Source organism: Zonotrichia leucophrys, chromosome 4A, assembly GCF_028769735.1.
Source record: "Zonotrichia leucophrys gambelii isolate GWCS_2022_RI chromosome 4A, RI_Zleu_2.0, whole genome shotgun sequence".
NCBI lineage: Eukaryota > Metazoa > Chordata > Aves > Passeriformes > Passerellidae > Zonotrichia > Zonotrichia leucophrys.
This window is the reverse complement of record NC_088174.1, coordinates 6,439,900-6,458,084: the sequence shown is the minus strand read 5'-3', so window position 1 is coordinate 6,458,084 and position 18,185 is coordinate 6,439,900.

The following is an 18,185-nucleotide window of genomic DNA, read 5'->3' as shown; positions in this document are numbered from 1 at the left end:
CTATTAGCTGGATCTATATTTTATGAAAATAGCACCCCACTTCAAAACACTTTTATCCCTCCAAGAGCTTCTGCATTAATAACATGCCAAGTATAAAGATCATTCAAATGCCTCAAGCAGCCCTTGATGTTAAAAAGCCCCATTAACAGACTATTTAAAAAAGAAAAAAAAAGTTTCCTGAACTTATGGGCAATCTTAGCATTTCTGGTTTTCTTTAACAGTGAGTTTCAGGGCACCTACTTGAACTTTTGGAGATGTTGCCCTGAGCTCAGACATGGTGTTATTCTGTTTAATGGTAATTTTTGTTCTATGTAATTTTTGTTCTTTTACCTTCATTTTAACCAGGCAGGACCCCAAAGCACTGAATTCTTCACATAACTGTATGGAAGCTAATATTTCCCATTGCTCAAAGGGGGTGGAAGATTAGTCGTACAGATTTTTCATTACATTTACAGGAAACCACAGTTTGATGTACACATGACCTTGCTTACTATTGCTATGAGAAGTGGAGGGATGTTAATACTCACCATCTGCTGTGACATGTGCAGGGCAAAAGGAACTTGTTTATAGTATCTTGCCTCAAAAAAAGAAAGAAACAGCATTTTTTTGCTATTTATAAATATATATATATCTCAAAAGTATTAATGAATAAGTACAATTACAATTTTTAAAAATGTTTAATTCTATACATAAAGATCTTTAACTGTAAAACTGATGCTCCTAGTTCTCCTGCTATAATTTTCAGATATCCACCATGGGGATAATAGAAGAAGTCTTCTAAATGCCTCAATCCACAATCTTTTGCATGCCTTCAAGTGGTGTAAAAGCACAGAAACCTACTGTGAGTGAGAAGTTGAAGGATCAGGCCTTAATATGATTTGGACAGTTTAGGTGAAGTAATTACTTTAATCTCTTTTGATTCTGGTTTTTTTTTCCACTCACTTTTTTTCATAATCACCTTGTCTCTGCAGGAATCCTTGCTTCATCAAGCTTTATTCATCTTCTTTTTTTTTTTCCCAGTTCAAATGGGCTGAGAGAAGTTAGTCTAAAAGAGAAAGAAAATTAAAAGAGTGAAATATCTATCTTTAAAAGTATTCTTTCTTTTCCATTTGTTAAAGTACAACATTCTTAGTAAGTAACAAATGCTTAGAGCTCTCAGATGCTTTTATTATTATGTTTTGGAATATAATATCTTAGCTTTCTTAAGTGTTCTATCCACCCTGATATGTTGAGGTCAATAATTCTGGAAAATTCCTATTGTTTAATGCATGAAGTTTTGGGGAGATGTCATTGATAGGAGAATGAGTAGTAGATAATTTTTGGTTTTAAAGTCAGGCTATGTGATCACAGTGGTTTCTGATTACCAGATCTGTAAAAAAGATAAAATGCATGTCTGCCTGATCTGGATCTCAGCTGGAGCTATATTTGAAACATCTCTGATTGTAAGAGATGATTCTATGAAATCATTTTTATCTTTCATCGCTGATTGTAAGAGATGGTTCAGTGAAATAATTAAAAAAGCATCTGTTCTGTTCCCTTGAAATTTCAGTGCTGCTGAGAGTCCCAGCCTCAGGCCCGTGGGATGTTTTGTGAGGCACTGAGAAGGCAGGCAGTACAAGAAGCCCAATTCCTATCAGAGAAGTGCTGGGCAGATCCCTGCTCCCTTCTTCATCTCCATTCATTTCTGCTCCTGGGCCCTAAAGGGAATTACATATCACACAACAGCTCACCATGTTTCAGTACTTCTCTTATGCCCTTTCCTACATCATGGACAGGTCACTAAAATTTAATTTAAACCAGTTATGAACAATCAGGGGCAAGTGGCAGGGCTTTAGGTTATGAGAGAAATGCTTCTTTAGGCTAAGTTGAGTAGTAATTAAAATAATTTCACATGAATGTGAGAGAAGAAGACATCCAGACCTTAACTAACTGAAATGTGAACCTTGTATAAATTACTGACCAAAACTAATGCTGCTTTTCTTCCCACTGCACAGCCCCTATTTGATATTCTCTTTACCTAGCTTGATGTGGGTTAGGGCTGAGTGTGAGAGCCCCCCATCTCTGGGTGCTTTTGCAATCTCTGCCCAATTAGTTGTGTCTCTTTCTAGGCCAGACTTCACCACAGTGCCCTGGGGAATTCTGGTAGATGTGAGAGGTGTCTGTGCTTTGGAAATCATTATAAAACATCCAGGAAGACAGTGCTGGCATCCTGGGTGCTGCTTTAATGATTTGGCTGTTGCACCGTGTAAGTCCTCTGAAAGCAGCCAACAGTGACAAATGAGTGCCAATTGCTCAGCTTTTGCTCCCATGTACAAAACTTCCCTGTACCTGAAAATCAGGAAAAAAATTTCCATTAAATGGTAATTTGAGTTGAGCTGGAACGACAATTTGCACTGTAGAACTAATTCTGCAGTTCCTCCTCTGAAATAAATCTTCATCTCTCAAGTGACTTGAATGCAAATACATAAATTTATCTTGTTTAATTTTAAACCTACTGCTTTTGGCTATCTCTTTGGGAAGTATGACTACACAGATTTTGATGACAGTTGTAGTTTGAGATGCAAGCACATCACAATAAGAAAGAAAAGGTTCATATTCAGGTTAATAAAATTCATGCCTTTTTTAAAATTTTACTCCTTAAGGAAAAAAAAAACCATGTTTCCTGATGGGCTGTTTCTAAATAAAACAGGAAGAAGCGGAATAACTTTTTTTTTTAATACTTGTTATTAATGGGCTTGCCAAGTGGTGAATCATTTGCAGAGTGGAAGGTTAAATGCACATAATGTAAAACAGCATCTCTAAAATGTTAGGAATAGCAAGATTTAAATACTGAGTAATGTTTCTGGTTGTAGCTGAAGCTCAGAAGCATTAAACAACTGCTGAAACTGTTTGACCTCACTAAGCCTCTAAACAATATGCATTTTATGCTTGAAAATGTCACCACTTCAACCACTGGCATTAGGAAAGTTTGGCAAGGTGCCTGTAAATGTGAATGTATTGAGTTTGGCCTTTGCCTCCTTGGGAGTCCCTGTTACAATTAATTCCAACTAAGAATGAAGCAGAAGAGCTGATAATTTTGGAAGTAATTCTTTGTTCATGTCACTCACCCTTTCTGAGCCTCCTGTTTTGATGATCCTTTTTTAGATGAGTACATCCTTATTGCATTGACTGTCTTCTTACACTATATATATAAATTTTAAATTAAATATTTTGGCTATTAGCAGTAGTTCAAAGTTGAAATCCCAGTGTCACCTGGACTAATCCATTAAATCTCCAAGGCTTTTGTGTGAATCTTGTCATTCTTGTAGGTTAGTACAGACACACTCAAAGAGTTGGTATTTCAAACCCTCTTTCCTGGGGTAGCTCAGTGTGGTGATTGGGTGCAATGACTGTCCTTTTGCTTAAGAAAGAAGGGACCACCAGAGCAAAAAGAGTAATATTCTAGAGTTTTCCTTGCATCACGGCTATTTGAGCCTGAGCTGGAATGATTTGCACCTATTGTGGGTGATCATAAAGGGATATTTCCTGCTACTTGCCAGTACATTTCACGTGCATATTGCATCAGCCTATATGAACTATAGGCTGTGAAAAAACCTCACTAAAAATAATGTTTCAAAGACATCATTGCGTATCCTTTTATAAGATTGCACAGAAATTTCATCATCTGATTTAAACCCTTTTAAAACCTTCTACTTTCCTTGAATCTTGAATTATAGAGGGCAAATTTCGTAGTTTATCTTACACAGAGAGTCGGGGTGTTGGGAGAGGCCAGAGCTCGGGGCTCCCTGGGCACGTGCAGCAGCAGCCCCACGAGCTGTGCCCTGCATTGTCTCTCTCCCAGGCAAGGAGCCCACCAGCCATGCTGTACCATTGTCCCTTCACAGGAAGAAACACCATGGCTCTTATTGCCACCAAATGGAGACAAATCACTGCTGCTTTATTTAATGGTGAAAAACTCAGGTGTGAGTGAGTTTTGTGACAGTAGAACAAAGAAAGCTTCAAAGAGATGGGAAACAATGAATGAAATGATAAATTAACCCAGTTTAGGAGGACTGACCTTTCTTGATAGGAAAACAAAATCAAAAAATCCCCAAAAGCCCATCCAGGAAATTCTCCAGGACACAGTTTGCTGAACAACATATAAAAAGGTCATAGCATCATCTGGGAAGGATTTTCCCCTTAGACTTTGTGAAGAGGTTTCAGGTATAACCTGCCAGATGAGGCTCACTGGGCACTGCAGGAGCAGTCCATGTTTGCTCTGGCCTGTGCAGTGTTCAGTAGGGCAATAGGTAGGTGGGGCCTGGAGTCAGCTTGCATAAAATAGTGTGGTTGCCTTGAGATCAGTGGAGATCAGTCTGTTCCAGCAGCTGAGGTTGGTTCTTTATTTCCAAGACTGTCAAATCTCAAAACCTGTTTAAAAAGTATGCAAAAAGAGGAAATATTTGCATCCCTTTCTCAGCTCTTTTTATAAACACTTAACAAACTTGCATTCTATGAAAAATAATAGTAGTGAAATTACAGACATTACAAACAAAACTGTGACCTGTGGGATCTGCCTATCATGGTCTGTAAGGTGATCAAAGAATACTGAAATTGGAAAAGACATTGGTGACTTGCAAGTGTTACAAAACATTGCTTTTCTTTCAAGAGTACCATCTGATTTCAAAGCAACCAGAGCTTTGCAGGTGGATCCCCACTGTACAAGAGGACTGCCAAAAGGATTGCTAGCTAAACTGGGAAATTGGGCAGCAGTAACACAGGCAGGGATGAGTGACCTTGGTTATATTCCAGATTGGACTGGACTCACTTGGGTCTTGCCCCAGTGCCAGTGACTGCAGATTGCCTCCCACAGAAGTCATCAGCTCTGTGCCTTCTGCACAGCCTGGCTTTGTAAATGCATCCTGTCCCTGTGCTGTGCCTGCCTGCTTGTTCTGTTTCAGGCAAAGTATCAAAGAACAGAATTCTGCACACAATTGCCTCTGTATGGGCTTCCCTGGGACTCAGCATTTGTGGCAGGTCTATTTTAGAGATTATAGATTTTGGCACAGACTTGTGGCACTGCTGAAATGCCAGTCCAGGGTCAGAGGAGAGGATGTGACAGAGATGATGTCTATCTGCAGAGGAGAAGGAAAAAAAAAGAAGAGGAATTGGTAAAGTGGAAGGCTTGGGGTACCTACAAATTTTGGATTCCAGACAGAGGTAAACCTCCTACCAATTCCAAGTCCTCTGTGTTTTGGAACATTTATGCCATCATCTGTTCAAGAGATTCTGTTTAGATCAGCTTGAATTTAGAATTTGTGTGAATTTAGAATATGTTCCCTCCATAAAGGTTCTGCATGCTGAAGGGAATTCACTCCCTTAACCAAAGTGCAGTTATTCAGGAATATAACACAACACACAGACAGAGGGGGGAAAACCAGCTATGTGACACTAATGACCTTACTTTTAGCATGCAAAATGTCCAAATAAATGAAGGCATTGGGGGTGGTGACAGGGAAGATGACTACTGGGAGATTTGACACAGAGGTGACCTGTTTGCTCCTCTGACTACTGTGGAGCTAATTAAACACAGCATCCCTAGAAATAAAGTGCTGGAGAGAGGGTGAGTAGTCAGTTGCTCTCACTGCATATGTCACTTGGGATTATGATTATACCCATTGCTAAAAGGCAGTTGAATAAGCAAATGTTGTTTTGCAGGAAGGAGGAAAAAACATCCATCTATTCCACAGCGAGACATGAAATGTATAATTCCAGTAATGAGCCCTGGAAGTATGAGCTATGTTTTAAGCCATTTGAGTTATATTTTAATCCTTCCTTCCCCTGTTATGCTTAAAGAGAAGGAAAAATAATTTTATGTAACAAATCCATTTTGTTGCTATAACAGTGAATATCTGGGTCTTTATGTTGAAAACTGTTTTAGTGCTTTAAGGCTTTGGGGCTTTGTTAATTTTGTTTCCAAACTGCTGCATTACTGGCCAAGCTACCTCAGCCCCACACTCTGAGGAGTGGAGATCACCCAGCTGAGGATTCCTGCAGGGAATGTATTTAAATCTCAGCAGATTTTGATACATTTTTGCTTTTTTTTTTTTTTTTTTTTCACTACTCATTTTTTCTCCTGTATCTGCTACAAACCCCCAAACTTTGAAAACCCTGTGCCCATAACCATGGCTGTAAGGTGTCTGCTGTTGATGTCACCACTGGTCTGTGAGGTCCCACTCGTGTGCCTCCAAATCTGAGATGTCCCAAGGGCTTCAGTCCAGTGTGAATGTTCCAGCTGTGGACACATTGCTTGGATACCAGAGCTGCCATTCCTCACGAGGGATGTTTTCAGTGTTTGCCTTGAGCTAACTCATTGGGATTAAATTGAAGCCTGTTTTCTGCTCCTAAATGCTTTCTGATTCTGCAGCTTCAGCACTCTCCTGTGTGCTCTTCCAACACCTATCTAAACCAAACAATCTCTCACCTGTTTGTTGTTCCCTCCTTTGGCAGTGTTTCTGCTGTGTGGCTCTCCCAGTGCAGCTCCGTGCCTGCCCTGTGTGTTATCACAAGTGGGCACAGCTCCAAGAGCATCAGGGAAAGCCCTGTGAGGCTGAAGGAGAAGTGGGAAAGCAGATCAAGAGCCCAGTGACAGCAACAGATCTGCTGATTTTAACTGTTATTCATATTGTTTTACCCCTTTTCTCCTTTTGATGAAAAGAAGCAGAGAAGAAAAGGCCACTTCTTGCCACATCTTTGGGGCAGTTGGTGGCATTCTCACTGTCCAGATTACAGCAGAGTTAGAGCTGCTACTCAAAGATCATCCAGAGCACTCTGTGCTGCTGCCATAGGCACCTTCTGCAGTGGATGTTCAGCCAAGCCCTTGCCAGACAAACTCCATATGCTGAAATGTTTTTCCAGAGGCTGCTTCAGCCATGTGTGTGTGTTCTTTTAGCTGCTGTAGTGCAATCCAGTCAGTCTGTGGCTGAAGTCTGAGGTCAGCAGTGCCACCTCTTCTTGTTTCAGTCAGTGCTGGGAGCTGATGTGTGCGCAATTTTTAAGAAAGGAATCTATTCTTTTGCATTTCATACAAAGGAGTAGAATCATAATTTATGCCAATTAATATCTTAATTTTTACAGGAATCTTCTTGGACTACATTTTCACAGACTGTTCTGTTAAATCTTTCTCACTTTCACAAATTCACATCAACAGTGGTATGAGTTAATTTGTACTACTGTGCTATATGTAGACACTCAAAAGGTGCTTAATTTCCATGGCAAATATTCATATGCAAATGTTCCATATTTTTGAAGTGGTTGCAGTTCTGCTGAGGAGGTAGATCCGCCTCTATTATACCACACAACAGATCTCTTTTATATTTAGATTTTTACTCTGAGAAGAGAGCTATGCACTCACTGAAAACTGGTTGAATACCAAAATGAAGTGCTAGCTTTGGATTATCAAAATTAGATATTTTAAAAAAAAGGAATTATTAGCTGCCACTTTCTGTCTCATTGGTGTTGGCATGAGGCAGGGATGCTGTCAGGCCGGAGGCTGCAGGCTCTGCCAGTTGTCTGTGCCTTGTTGCTTGCCTGGCCCTGCTCTTTCTGTACCTTGGTGAGGTGCTGTATTCTGTATTTCTGTATTTCTGTCATGTGTTTCAATGAGGAAAAGCACCTCTGCATCATGTGGCTCAGTGCTGCTGGTCCTGTGGCAATGGAGAGGTCTGTTTAGGAGAATAATCCTCTGGCTTCATGAAAAGGAAAAAAAAAAATAGTACTTTTAAATATCTCTGGAGAACTAGTTTGGTTTGGGATTTTTTTTGTTTGTTTTTTTTCTTAAACTACTGTAAATTATAGAAAGCTTTTTGTATTCTTGAAGTTCTCTTTAATGTTTGCAGGATAAATATAATTCAGCGGGAGGCATTGATTTTAAAGAGTATAAATTCTGGTCTGTTGCAAGACTGGAAGTATAATTTTAGTTTTATTACTTACATTGAGCCATTCCCTCTTTGTCGAGGGCTGGCATTGCTGAGTCAGAGTAGTGCTTTGAGCTACTCCCAAACTGGTGGCAGAACCTGCATGATTTCACACAGCTTGTAATCTTTAAAGGTCTCTTGTTTTCCATCTAGACAGTTTGACATATATAGTATTTTTTCAGTTTTTTGCATGCATAGATTCACTTTGCTTTTAAACTGAGTAATTTTCAGGGAGAAAAATATTTCCAAGATGGCAAAGAGTTAATATTGCTGTAAGAGGAAACTCTGGAAGTGTCTTTATACTGTAAATGGATGGACAGACATTCATTAATTTGGACTGAAATCCTCCATCTGATGGAAAAAACTCTTGTCATGGGTCAGGTTTACAAGCTGCTGAAAGACTGAAAATCAGAATGATTGGAAGCAAAGCTATCAATGTAAGGAGATGTGTCAGCTCTTGCAGGGGATGGGATTGCAGATGTTCATAGGAAGAACACTAAATCCTTGTCCTGACATGAATTTTTATAAACCTTTCTGCAAGCAAGATGAAACAAATAAGGTAATACACTTGTTTCAGTATTCATCACATTTGGCTCAGCTAAAAGTAGTGATTAGGTATTATAATACATCACAGTATTGGATTTTTTGGGTGGGAAAATAACTTTCCCATCCTATGGAATATGAGCTCTGAGAAATTTTCCTGCCCAACAACAGAATGACACTGGAGCCATTCATAGTCAGAGTGCTTTTTCTTTGTCTTTTGTTTGTTTTAAACTGCAATATTGATGGGGAGCACAGAAACAGCAGCAAAAACTCCCAGCAGCTGGAGCTTATAGAGTTGGGATACTCAGTGTTCAGATTTTAAATTCCTATGTGAATCATGAACAACATGGGGATTTTGGAGTATGCCAGGCAATTGGAATGGTAGCCTGACTGCTACATTGGAAAGGTTTGCTTCAAAGTGTGATTTAAATTTTTTTTTAAATTTTTGAAATTTTTTGTAGTCTCTCTGTATAAAATACTGCTCTTTGTGAGACAATCAGCTCATATTTGTGAGTGATGTACTTGCAGCAGTGTATGTGTCCATCCATAATGAATGCCTGCAGTAGGACACAAACACAAAACAATCAGGAAATAGAACATTTTACTGTAAGTACTGTAATGATTTCATGTGCAAATAATTCTTCAAGCCCTCCATCAGTCAATCTCTGGTCAGAACATGTTTACCACAATGCCCAGTGTAGCTGTGTATCACAGTCTGAAGAGAGGTACTGGAAATGAGTTCCACTATGAGCTGTTGTCCTTGCTCTGATTTAGGGAGGTCTAATTAATCAGATTGGCTCTTTTGGACAACCATAAAACTCTGTTTTGCTGCCATGGAATGTTAGACCCAGTTGTTGCTGCCATGAGCTTTTAGTTAGGCTGGGAGCAAAGACTGGAAAGGAGCAGCCTGAGAAGGGGATGTAGGAGTAGGAAAGAGCAATACTGGAGCATCAATAAGGGAAAAAAAATCCAGCATGCAGGAGCAGTTGTTCTGTTTATAGTGGAAGGATTATAGCAAGCAAGGCACAGGTGCTGCATGAGTGGAGATCAATATGAATTCCATCCCCTTACAGGCACATTGATCTCGGGCACGTCCATCACTCATAATCTCCCTGCTGTAACTGGCAAACCAAAGTGTGAAAAATGAGGATGGCAGGGCTGAGCTAGGAGATTAAAGAAGAAAAATGTTAAGAAGTATGCACTTTTGATCCTTGGGATGTGAAAAGCACAAGGTCATCTGCTGTTGTGACTCGGTTGACTATAAAATCTAAGTGACTCATTGATTTCAAACACCTATCCCATAAAATATTTTGGTTTATATGATATAATCTTCCTTTCCATTAACCTGCACCGAGTCACTTTATAAGCAGCTTGAGTTTAGCATATCAGTCAAAGATTGATTGTGCCTAGGAACTGTGTCTAGATTTGGGAGGACACTGCCTATGAGTTTTTCAGAGTTTTTAGAGTTGAGTAAGAAAAAAATTATAGGGATATCTGTGAATTGGTAAGTCTCTTTTTCTCTGTTGCTTGGGGTTTTTTTGTTTGCTTTGTTTTTTGAAAGCAACATTCAGTAAAGAGCAAAGGTCTGACATTCCTTTTAGTCTTTCCACTTCAAAGAAGTCAGTAATACCAGCAGGAAGAATTGGCCTTGTTTATATCAATGCTATTCCATAAATAAAACTGAATGACATCTCTGATCTTTGAGTTGGTTGTGACTAATTGTGCAGTCTGCCTGGATGAATATGGGCAGGCAAGTCCTTGTGATGCAAACACAAGTACTTAATCTTTGGCAGAAAGTAAGGAGATTTATTAGAGAATGCAAACCCCTTTCTTTTCCAGAGTAAGCAAATCTTGCTCCAAAAATAACTTTTCAAGACAAACCCCAGGGATGTTCACTGACTGTGTTGAGTGTACAGGTAAAAACTAGGGGTGGGCAGTTAGGTGGAGGTTCTAGTGCAGGACTTGAGCAGCCTGATTTATTTGTGTGCTGTATTGTCCCCATTTCACAGAAAAGAGTCAGATGATGGGGTTATGTCAGTGTGAGATTCAAAAAGGATGTGTCAGAGATGTATGCAATGACTGACACATGGATGGAATTCAGAAAATCACTTTGAATAAGAAGTTTAGTGGTATTTCATACTGATGTGGGGTCATGTACGAGATCCCCATTAAGCAGCACGAGCATAACTGTGGTTCCTTCCCCCTCCCTCTCTATTTCCTTGGTGGCTCTGTACTGGTTTCTGGAAAGATTTTATTTCTGTGCCTCCTGGGAGGCAGGGCCCAGGTGAAGTAGGCAATGGGGACCAGGCTGATCTGCTCCTCTAGGGTGTCTGGTGCCCTTGCACACCTGTTGAGCTATTCCTGTGTTTGTGTTCTAAATTGTCCAAGGAAGGGCCTTTATGATTGATTATGTATCTCTCTCCACTGGCTGCCATCCTGAGCATGCAGTTTGGCAGCTTTTCAGGATTTCTGCCTGGACCATGGCTGTAGGTGCCCTGAGCCTTGAGTCTTGTACAAACTGCTGCTCTTCAGAGGCTTTGAAAGCTCCATGTGAGTGATTCACTGAAAAAAGGCTGTTTAGTGATTCTGCCAAGTGCAAAAGGGAAGTTGAGAAAACAGAGAAAAATGAGAGATGTCAGCAAGTATAACTCTCCCCTCAGTTCTGCAGTGATTTTTTCTCTCACTCTGTGGAGATGAAGATGTTTTTTGTTCATGTCTCAGCATTTATTCCCAAGCCAGTGTCTAAGGAGATTACTGAATTCTGGAGTGCCAGTTTATTAATAGTCATTGTGTACCTTAACTCTCTCTATCCAGAACTCACAATAGTTAGTATTTATTTGTTTACCTTTGTAAAACAGCATTTAAACATAATTTATTAGGTACCTATGTTAAGCTTCTGACTTTTGTTGCTGCTATACAGATCTCATTGTACTGTCATTACTCATGTTGCAGCATGACACTTTGCTGGTAACTGATCAGCATTGAGATTGTGTTAACTTCTGGGGATGGGGAGAAGGACAATTAGTTTTAATACACAGGGCTATTTGGGATTGAAGTTTTCAAGTCTGACACAGATGGCAAGAGACTATCAGTGTGTTTTACCACAAATTAATCTTTCCAAGCTATGCTGCAACAAGATATTTTTAAATGAACTTTAAAATGCATTGCAATCTGCTGTTCTGTGGGAGCCCTAGACAAGTATCTCATCACCTGAAAATTGTCACTATATGAATGGGGCATCAGAGACATGGCATTACCCTTGCTTTGATTTATCATGATTAAGGACATAGCTAAATTAATTTGCAGTGCTTTACTGCATGCATGGCTGTACAAAATACAGAGATGTTCAAATGGATGGGTGAAACTAATACTTCACTTTTGTATCAAGCCCTCCACACAATCTTTTGATTAATGAATAATGTACTACATGCAAAAAAAAAGGTATTCAAAGCATGACTCATTTTACAGTGAAAAAATTGCTTGGAAAATTCATAGGGGGCATTTTTGGGGAATATTATTTCTTCTGAAAATCTGAGCTGCTTCAGAAGTGCCTTGGCCATCACACCACAACTGCTTCTGGCCAGAGCAGTACTTTCTAAAAGGTTTAAAAATGTTAGGCTGGCACACTTGCACACAACTAAAGCAAATTCCCATCTGCGAAACCACATGCCACCTCACCTGAGAGGAGTCCCTTTTTTAATAGCTAGAATTTTTGAATTCTTTCTGTAGAGGCAGTTGCAGCAGAAGGACGATTAACCAAATACAAATAGTTTTGGAAGAAGCTTTTTTCTCTTTCTTGTTGACAAGCCTGTGATCAGAATGATGCCATCCATGCAAAAGGAAGAAGCAGGAGGCATTTCCTAATTGGCTTATTGGTAACTGGAGGAGAAACCAATTAAACACAGACAGGTATAATAACAGCCATCCATCAAAATAAATGATTCTGTAAGTCTGAGAGCTCTGGGTGCCTTGTTAGCTCCTTATCTGAATTTAAACAAGGGCCACTGAGGCCAGCTCTCTCAAGGCAGAGACTACTCCTGACATTTCTTAGGAAGATGACAGTGATCTCCAGGCTTCTCCTCACTCAGACTGTGAGCAGATAAAAGCCCAGGGGGCCCTTCTTTGGAGTCACTTCTTGGAGATACCAGTTTGAGCTATTATTTTATTATTTAGTTGTTGCACAGAGAATAACTTACTTCAAGGACCTAGATGGCTGAAGCTGTGCAGTGAGAAGCCAGGGGCTGAGCCCATGAAAGCTGCTGTGACTGTGGGGTGGCCTCAGTCCCAGCTCGGGTGGGTGCCAGTGGCTCTTGAATATCCAGACAGGGATGTTTCCTCAGGAATGGGGCTGAAGGAGGCAGTGTCATGAAGTCTTGGCTGGGTTTTGGGGAATGCCCAGCTGGCTGTGGCTGCTCTGGATAGCACAGTCCTGTTCAGCAGAGCCTGCCCAGGCTCCCAGGCAGCTCCCAGTCACAGGCTACCTTAAAAAGCTTAGGTGATAACAGCTTTTCATGATTATCAGCTCATTTTGTGATTTCAGCTCTTTGCTTGCTAAGTTCTTTGGGCAGACTCAGGGACAGAGAGGAGAAGGCTGTGTGAGGTTCCACAGGCATGTCTTTATTGGCCTTCTGTGAAGGTTCTCAGGGACAGCTCTTCTGCCGAGCTGGGCAAAAATAGGATTTTTTTATAGGGTACAGGAGTTTTAGGAATTGTCCAATATCAGGGGTCAAAAGGAAAGTGACCTATGGTCTTACAGAGAGATAAGCAAGGGTCCAAAGGCCGAAAAAGGGGCTTCTTAGGTGCAGTCACCATGACTCGGCAGTTCCAGTCTTAGGCCGCTGACCGCCAGGGAGGCCTTGCAGGCCGCGCCTGCTGTGGCAGTGGGGCATAGGGACACCATGAGCAGCACGAGGCAATGCTGGGCTGTGCTGCATCAGAAAATGCAGAGAGGAGATGGGGCTGAAGGAGGCAGTGGGTCATGGTGACCCCCAGAGCAGCACAAGGCAATGCTATGCTGTGCTGTGCCAGGAAACACAGAGAGGAAGAGGAGATGGGGCTGAAGGAGGCAGTGGGTCATGGTGACCCCCAAGAGCAGCAGAAGGCAATGCTGGGGTGTGCTGCACCAGCAAACACAGGCAGGAGATGGGGCTGATGGAGCAGCATGGAGAAGAAGAAGGGACAGAGGAGAGAGCCTGGGATGTGGCAGGAACTTCACTTGGGTAAGGGAACAAATCCTGGGTAAGGGAACAAAACCTTATCTGATGCCTGTGCCTCTCTGAAGTGATTGGTGCAAGGACAGGAATCTTGCTGGTTGCTAGCAGCAAACCAATTCCTAGTTCCTGAAATATATGCTTCCCACTGGGAAGTTCATTTATTGGAATGCAGCAAAATAAGGTCAATTGCTCAAAAACTGAGCGATGAGATTTGCTTGTTGGTTTGCTTTTGTATTTGTCAGTAAAATTAAAACATCTTTCAGAACTAGACAGAATCAAAGTATATTAACTTAATTGGCATGTTATGTAGATTAATAAAGTTTAATGCTTGAAGGTTGTGAGTATACTTAGAGTTTATTATGACTGTTAATCAGAATTAAAAAGCTCCAAGGAAATTTCAAAGCCATAAGGACTTTTCTACTCATATAAGCCCTTTGGTATTAACTTACTGCCGATACATCAGCTTGTCATAAAAATGTAAATGAGGAGGGTATTGGTACTGCAATATCCTTTTAGCATGAATTTCTTATATGTTTTTACTGAGAGAGTCTGATTTGCACACAGACTATGCCAGCAGTAGAGTGCTTTCATGGTTATCTGAGGTTGTTTTCTGAGCTCCTGATGTTGTCCCTGGGTGTCTGAGAGCACGGAGAACAGGTCCTTGGATTGTTCTTTGGTTTATTTTCTTTCTTAATTCACACCATATTTTTTAGAAGATTCAGATGGACTGTGACTGTTTTGAATTTGGCACAGGTACAAGTTGTGGCTTGATGGTTAAAAGTGGAGTTCAGTTATGGGATGAGAAAATGTTAAAACTTTTAGGGCCATAGGGAAGATGTTTGTTTGTTTTTCTAAATCTGCTACATGAAATATCAGGTTTTGTGGTATTGAGAAGTTCTACTCATGTCTAAATGCAGAATAAAGAAAATATTTTGCTTTGCTCTTTGGGTACCATGTTAGAAGCCCATATTGAGGGCACAGGAGTCAAAAGCAGTTTTAGAAGTTTTGAGTATAAATATTTCAAAATATCGAACCTTTTATTCAATTCCTTCTTTGATCTCCTAGCTTATAAATTCGGATCAACTTAGTGACTAGTTCCACAAACCTTGGTGGAATTTTGCCCAAAGATAAATTATCTCAGGATGTTGAGTTACATAATTTCTAAACAGAGGTGCTTTCTTAGCAAACCTATAAACTCTGTTAAAAGCAGTGCAGAAGTAAGGGAACCCTGTTGTTTTGTGCTGAAAATGCAAAAGTAATCTCCAGAGTTCCTCATCCCTTGCCAGTTTTGTTCCTACTGTGTGTACAGTAAATTTCATAAAATATTAACCTATAGTAAATATTTAATACATAATTTATTTGCATTATATAAGTTCACTCACCAATATATGAAGTGCTGAATAGATAGTTATATAAATATTTTAAAGTGACAAATATATAAATATTTAAATGGCCAATATAAATATTTTAAATGGAGGAACAAGGGCCATATTCTCCCTTTTTTCCCTCAGAGTTGAGTAGGTATAATTGCTGACAGCACTTTACTCTGCAATTCTAAAGTAAAAGCCTAAGACAAAGAAATGTGAGTTTTCATTTATGTCTTGGACTAGGTCAGTAAATTAAATATAGTGAATTTCAGTACTTCATTTTATTATTACATACAATTTTATTATGGTTTTATACATTGAATAGAATTTGAGGAATATTACAAAGAGACAGGGCAAGTATTAGCTTAAATTGAAAATGAAAAAATGATTATAAATGTATTGGTTTTAGCTGGTTTCATAGAATTTTTAGGATAATAAAAATGAGAAGACTTGGGTGAGAGAATCAGTTTTTGACTAATAGGAAGTGAAAAGAAAGTTCTTTGAAAGTTCTTTTCTTTAACATCTTTCAGCATAAGAACAGGAAAAATGGATGTCCAGATCAATCTTCCAGCTTGTATTTTTCTATGCAAATAACCCTGCAGGCTCTCAGGGAAGGTGAGTAGCATTATAAATTACAAAATTTAAAAGGAGACATTAAATTGCCAAACTAATTAAAAATTAGTGTATGTAAAGGGATAGTACACTAAAAAAGAAATTGATGAATTTCTTTTGGTCAGCCTGATGTTGTTTGGTACCTTATGTGCCTACATGGAACTTGTCCCAGTGAGGAGAAGCCCAGCAGACATGCTGGGACACCCAAGAGTGTGAACACTTCAGCAGTTGCACCTAAAGTAGTCATATTGTCTGCAGAGGAGGAAGTGATTCATGCATTTGTGAATGAGACAGGACAGTTAATCCATCATTTCCTGGAGGAAGCAACAAATTCACTTTAGAGACTTGAGAAGCTTGCTGAACAATATAGTTGTTTATAACCATTGGTGGTGATTGTATTATTTTTCTTTCCTATTTATTCCCCATTTTAATGAAAGTTTCTTTTTCAAATAGTGTGATAGAGAAAGAATTATTATTTGTTTGGGACTAATTAAAGCCACAATTATATAAGCTGTCAAACAGTTGAAAATTAGGAAGTTTCTGCTTGACTTCTTTAAAGATATCTCTTATTAACAAGTCTAAATGCCTGTGCACTGTCCAAGAACAAAACCAATCAGCTCTAAATAACTTATTATTTCTACATTAATTAAGCTTAATCATCCTGCTAAAAAAACCCACACAGATGCTAAAGTTTATCATCAGATCAGTCGACATTTGTTGGCTCTTGTGGCATGAAAAACTTAAATACTTGATGCTGAGCTGTGCTTTCTTTTATTTAAGCAGAAGCAAAACCACACAAAAAGTCAAACTTTTGTACTTTGAACTGCACTAGACAGCTTTTGTGAGCATCACAACATTTGCAGCAAGAAAACTTTGTGTGAGAATTTATTGCAAAATAGGAATGGCTTGTTTAGTGAAGAAGATGCTTCTGTCAAACTTGTGCTGATTTGACAGAAGCATCTTCTGGTTACTTCTGATTACTTTCTTGGTGCAAATGAGAGGTAAAGTGTGTTTTGGGGGGAGTGCTGCTGTGGGGATGGGGAGAGGTGTAGAGTCAGGGAGGGCTTGTGCAGCCAGGCAGTCTCAGATCTGCCAGGAGGGCACTCTGGACTGCCAGCTGCAGTCAAGGCACTTTGATGCCTTCCTTGGTGCTAAAAAGATCAGCTGAGCTTCCTTCAGGTCAGACTGAGCAGTACATGGACTTTTGTGTTGGAACATCTCCTGATGTTTAGCTGCATCCCCTGCAGAGTGCTGTGTGCTGGTGAATTGCACAAAGGAGGACCCAAATGCCAAAATCTCCTCACAGCTCCTCAGAATTGACAGCTGTCAGGTTTTGAGCAGCCCAATCCCATCCTACAGCTTGATTGTCTCAGGACCAAGACAGGTGCACCTAAAGGTAATAAAGAGCTGGTTTGAAGCACTCATGATGAGGATGCACAAAGGTCACATGGACCAGATGTGAATGTTATTGATTTCTAACTTCATGTGGACACTTTATGATGGACTTAGAAGTCAGAAGGATTGTTTTCTTTATATTCCAGAGTAGAATTAGAAAGGGAGAATAATTATTTACCTCCTGAAATGCAGCATGATTGAGTCAAGCTGAATCCAATTTACTGCACAAATTAACACTCTTCTGTTTGCAAATAATAGACAAGCCATGTAGCAAATGCTTGAATGTGAATCAGTGGAAACGACCTGCTCACTGCACTAGTAAATAAAAATGGCTATAATAGTTCATTGCAAGCATCCAGAAATTAAAGAATGCTTGCTTAATTTTGGTAAATACATTCCCAGATGCCTTAGTTTTGTCTCTCTTATCTGTAAGAGTTACATGATAATATCACAGTAACAACTTCAGGAGCTCCTCTTAGAAACAGAAATTTATAATGGATGGGAATTTGAGTAAAGTTTACATATTAACAATGTATTATGCAGTGTTGGCTTGAATTTGCTGGCTCTATTATGTTTGAACTCCTTTCAATCAAAGGCATGATAGAAATACCTTTATCTTCCTAGACCCTGTACTTTCTAGTTGATAGTGTTTGATTATGCAGATGTTAATTCTATGGTAAAGATAACTGGGCTGGCACAGGTTGTTACTCTCTCATGCAGGAAAGCAAAGAATATAATCTACTGTTGAGGAGGAAGGGAAGTAAGATAAGGAAGATAATAGATGTTGATATAATTCTTCAGATCTGGAGAGATGCCTTTTAATTACAGCTTGCTTGATTGGAGTTTGTCAAAGCTGATTACATTTTTCCTCATGAGTATTAGTGTTCTTTTGAAGTTAAATGGACTGCACCTTCACATTTTGAACTTGCCCCAATGGTAGCAGATCCCACAAAGGAAATGTAATAGGTCTCAGTGAGATGGTGCCAAGTACAGGTGGTGCAGAAGCCTTCCTGAGGATTATGCAGCTGCTTAAACTTTAAAACATGCCTTAATATCAAATTGAGCCCACATAGAACTAGGCTTCAAATTAGCCTGAGAGT